The sequence below is a fragment of the Corvus cornix genome, chromosome 5 (assembly GCF_000738735.6).
Source record: "Corvus cornix cornix isolate S_Up_H32 chromosome 5, ASM73873v5, whole genome shotgun sequence".
NCBI lineage: Eukaryota > Metazoa > Chordata > Aves > Passeriformes > Corvidae > Corvus > Corvus cornix.
Genome location: NC_046335.1, coordinates 11,170,081 through 11,175,271, shown reverse-complemented (window position 1 = coordinate 11,175,271; position 5,191 = coordinate 11,170,081). Strand labels below are relative to the sequence as shown.

Below are 5,191 nucleotides of genomic sequence, written 5' to 3'. Positions count from 1 at the left end.
CCCTACGCCTTTATTCTTTACACATCCAAGTCTCCCATCCCACTCTTTGACATAATGGGATTCCTTCAGGATGGGACAAGGTGACACTCACACTGTGCAGGCTGGGAAGGCATTGAATCCACATGGTAGTCAAGTTTCTCACTCAGCTCAGACAATAATAAGGCACTGAGATGTGGCCTTCAAGATTTGCAAAGGATATTGTAATGGTGTGCTTCTCCTTCCCATTCCCATATATATCTGTATATATCCTATATTATATCCCATAATCTGCTCAGGTGGTTGTTGGGGTCCCTCCCCTGCCATGTAGCCCTGGGAGAGGGGCCCTGAGGGCACAGACACGGGGTTTCCCTGCCCCTGCTCAGCCTCGTTCCCATTGGTTGGTTTGTGTTCCCTGCGCGGGCAGAAGGACCCTTGGTCCCGTGACTGGAACAGTTCCTGGGCAGAGCTCCGGCCATGCGGCTGGAGAAATAAACATCTCTGAAACAGCTAGCAAGAATCTGTCTGTCCATATATATTTCCTTTCCACGGGACTCCTGGTTTGGTATATGCGTGTTGCAGGATCCCCACTGCAACAGGTGGTAACCACCAGTACTGGTTGTAATGGTGTGTCTGGTCATGAGAGCTCTCTCCAACTCAAGCTGGTTTTTGGGGAGACAGATAGCAATACAATAGCCAAAGTTTAGAGCAACGCATCCACCTAATCAAGGTCTGAGTCAAGCCAACTTTGGAAGAAACATTTGCAGTTGACATACAGATCCAGCTATGAGTCAATTACCTTACTTCTTAAATTGTGGGACCCGTTGAGGTCTACTGCACAGAAGTGGGCTGCATGCCAGGATCTCACCTGGAGTAGACACAAGGTTACTTCTCAAGTAACTTCTCAAAGAGAACTCTTACTGCATCTGATAACTCAGTAAGTGACTTGGGAAGAAGCATGTTGAAACTTTGAAATCTCAGCTAGGTGATATAAAGGGTTGAATGTGCACACATAATCCTTTAGACATAAACTGTTGACCAAGTCTGGGACTAAGCTGGATTCAGCTGCACCTAAACTCCCTTCTGAGAAGGGGTTTAGAAAGCAAGGGGATCCTTTCTGAACTTCAAAACTCAGCGGGAGGGTGCCTGTGATAGTTTTGTCTGACCCTATCAACTGTACCTTACCACCAAATCTTGTTAAACTACTGTCCTATTTACAATCAAACTTTGTTAAATCACACTGGTTTATATCAGTTAACATATTGTTACTTCTCTCTTATGAAGTGCTTAATCTGTGACAGAAATGCACTTAGAGCACACTCAGCAGTTATAGTGTATTTGGTACATTCTAAATAAATATCCGTCTGTATAGATTACTGCAAAACTCAGCTATGTTCAAAGATCTAATTCACAAAAAAAATTGCATATAAACATGTTAGGGTCTCCCCCCCCGCCATGTGGTCCTGGGAGAGGGGACCTGGGGGACAGACACGGGGTTTCCCTGCCCCTGGTCAGCCTCGTTCCCCATTGGTTGGTTTGTGTTTCCCTGTGCGGGCAAGGACCCTCGGGTCCCGCGATTGAGCAGTTCCTCGGCAGAGCTCCAGCCATGTGGTTGGAGAAATAAACATCTCTCTGAAACATCTATCAAGAATCGGTCCATAGATATTTCTTTTCCACGGGCCTCATTGTCTGATACGCGCGTTGCAGTTTCCCCACTGTAACATAAACATCTATAGTGCTAATTGTTACAAAGCAGTTCTACTGAACAGTGCTGGTTAGCTGGAACCAGAAATGGTTCTGTTCTTAATAAGGTTGTTCCAGGAAAAGTGAATCCACAAGTAGCTACTCTTTTTCATTTCCTCCATTCTCCTCTGTCTGAAGCCAAATCTGCTTGGCACTGCAGCAGCTGGCTTCCAAGATAAGGCTGTGAGATCTTGCCGAAGCATACTATGGTCTCTGCGTATGCACAGATGTCAGCAGCATTTCTGCAGTGCAGGGATCCCTCTGTAGTGGCTTGCGTCTTGACAGTGCTATGCATTCCTAGACCCTCCCCTTATGCAAACCCAGACTAATCACAGAAACATCACAAAGAGAAATGTGGAAGTTTGAAAGGCCAATGCCATCAAATTCCACAGCTTCAATAGCTCCTAGCATAGCCCTGAGCAGTGAGAATACATTGACCCTAGCAACAGGTTTGGTATGCTGGTCCAGAAGACAGTATTAGTATTCCAAAGACTGTCAGTGCAATATCTATATACTGGTTTAAAAGAAAATTAGTGACTTTAGTCAACAAATGAGCTTAAAACGTCTATTGCCAAAGTTTATGTGCGACGTAATTCTACAGATTCATCTTCAGTGGCCAGTATCCATCTCACCCACATTTTTAAAATATCCCCATTCACATAAGGCATTTTTATATAGATATAAAACAATAAAATGTTGAACAAATTCTTACAGTTCATAATATATTGGTGGTTTCTTCCCAAAGCAACACAAATTATAATGTCAAAACACTCATTTTGATAATGTAGAAAAAGCAGGGATTTTCATTTTAGTCCCTCAATAATATAATTATATCTGCTTTTTCTGGAATTCATTTGAAAGTTGATGGTCTGAAATCCTAATCTTGACATTTTTTTTAAAGTAATTTAAAAATAAACCTCTGTGATTCACTTTTGCAGAGACGCAAGTTTCAAAACATGAATAAAATGGGGTCAAAAATCAAATAGGAAACTTTTTTCTTTTTAAAAAGAAAAAAAAATTGATGATATTATTTTGGGGCCTGGATCTTTATCTGAATACCTGACAACTTGGAGGAAGGAGATTTCTTTCAGAAGTAAGTTTGCATGCAGGCGTATGTCTTTCTTTGAGTTCCCTAGGCCCAATTTCATCATATGTTACAGTACGTTTTACTTTAAAACAACGCTTGGAGGCAATAAGTAGTTTGAAGTTGATCAAAGGTCTGTGCTTAAGATATTCCAGCTCCAGTATTTACTACTGTATATTCAGAAAAACATAACAGTAAAAACCAGTCTAATGTCAGAATGCGATAACTAGGATATAAGTAGAAATATTAGTGAAAAGAACCTAATGAGAAAGGAAAAAAGAAAGAGTATCATCCACAGAAAAATCGCTGTGATTTCCCAACACTGATAAATGAAATTTGCTTTGGGTAAATAAGAAAGAGGAAAAAAGTCAGCTTGTGTTTCTGGGGTGGAAAAGAACAGGCCATCCAGCACAGGCACTGTGTGTGGCTCTGTTAGCCATCAGCACCAGAAAGAAGACATTTTCTTGGTCTTAGCCTCGGGTAAACTGCAGAGGCTATTCAGTTAACCTCACAGACTACCTTAGAAACTAGAACAGCTAAAGAGCATCTGGAGTATGATCTTATTGCTCTATTTTTTTCATAACTGTTGCAAATTCCACATTTTCATTTTTCAAGTAAACTTATTTAAATTCTTGTGCATGAAACCAACTTTGCATCATATGACACACATGGGCGAAGTAGTCTTTAACATCAAATTGTGCCACTTTCACTCTTGCAATGTCCTGGAAGAGGTCCAGCATGTTAAGAGAACACAAGTGTGCCTCTGGCTGTACTGTAAAGGCCAGTAGACATTAGCAATGTGGGTGACTTGTGCTGAGGACATCAGGGCCACCAGTGAGTATGGGGCACCCATGAGTGCTCTTCACATCTGTTATGCACTGGCTGCTCAAGGGCTCTTCAACAAACAGGAGAAAATAGAAAGAATAGAGCAGTCACCCCACAAGAAGAAATGAAGAAATGGCGAAGAGAGAGGGCCTGGAATTAACAAACAATTCACAAGAGATTAAGAGATGGCAGAGACAAAGATGAGGTAGGGCAGAAGGGAAGGACCAGCCTGAACCCAGGCGGGCTTGCATGAAGATAAACTGGACGAAATTTCACAGGGTACGGGGAAGGGTATTGTAGGACGAAGGTATGAGATGGGAATATGAGGCTTATTGTCACCAGGGACAATCTCATGAAACCAAGCAAGGTATGGAAAGAAATGAAGATCAGTTTATCTGCAGTGGAATTTTATTACTTTGCAGAGCAAGATGGCAGATCTTAGCAATCTCAGGCAGTTTGAGAAGCAGCAAAAAAAAAGGTATCAGTGACGAACTGTGGAACACCTTCTTAGAGAGTAACCTTATCTTACAGGGTAATGCCTGTGCAACAAGGCACACAGTTTTCTGCGGTCCAGTATAGTTGGTTAGAGGAACTTGTAACAAAAATGCAAAAGGAGATAAATAGAACATTTCTTCTCTTGACTTCAATGTACTGGGAAATTACATAGAGAAAACAATGGCAATTGATAAAAAACTATGAGGCAACAGAAGATTTCCAGCAGAAAGAAATAATTGCCGAGAATTACTATGCAAGTATGTAGTCTGCCACAGGAACTATATATAAGTATTCATTTTAAAAAGCCCAACTGAAACACTCACAAACTAAGTGCAACCAGCTTGAACAACAAAACAAGAGCTTTAGTAGCAGCACGGGTTGACAAACTGGATATTATAATAAAAACCAGTGGGCCTACACTCACGACTAGAATGCAGGTACTGGGGAATATGCACTTTTCAGTCATCATATGATCAAATTGGTAAAAATAGTTGTGAGCATCTTAAGTTAATTATGTGGTATTCTGCAGAATGAATCGTGAAACAGAATCCTTTTGGGTCTAAATCATCCAAAGGAAGAAGAATGAACAAAATTATATTGTTGCAGTCCTGGGAATGAGCCATGGGCCAGTACAGTAAGAGTGGGGAACAGAGCTCTTGTTAACATTATTAAAGGCAGAAATCTGACAGGAACAGTCTCATTTGGAAGACCTTAATTTCCAGATAGAGGTTGGAAAGCAACTACGACTTTCTGCCAGGTGCAGTAAAAAGGTCTGGAGTCAATTTCATGAGGCTCTGAAGAAACATAACAAAAGCAAACACAACCCAAGCTTTAAATGAACCCCAACTGAGCTCCCTCTCCGAAATTTGTGAAGCTAAATTAACCACTTGGGCACTTAAGAATGAGCAAGACTTCTTCACTCACATGCCTTGACCTGTGAAAAAAAAACATTTAAAGAAACAGATATATGAAGGGAATAATTTGCTACAGGCTTCAGTAAGAGCAGTAATGTTGACCACCAGGGTGAAATTGGGATGTGTGGGAATGGTAGGGGAAGCAAAATTCAGA

General features: G+C 41.3%; 1 long non-coding RNA gene across 1 annotated transcript in view; it reads right to left on the bottom strand.

Moving 5' to 3' along the window:
• Positions 1 to 5,191, bottom strand: part of LOC120410027 — a 270,677-nt gene that overhangs the window by 46,202 nt on the left and 219,284 nt on the right. The gene's annotated exons all lie outside the window — the stretch shown is intronic.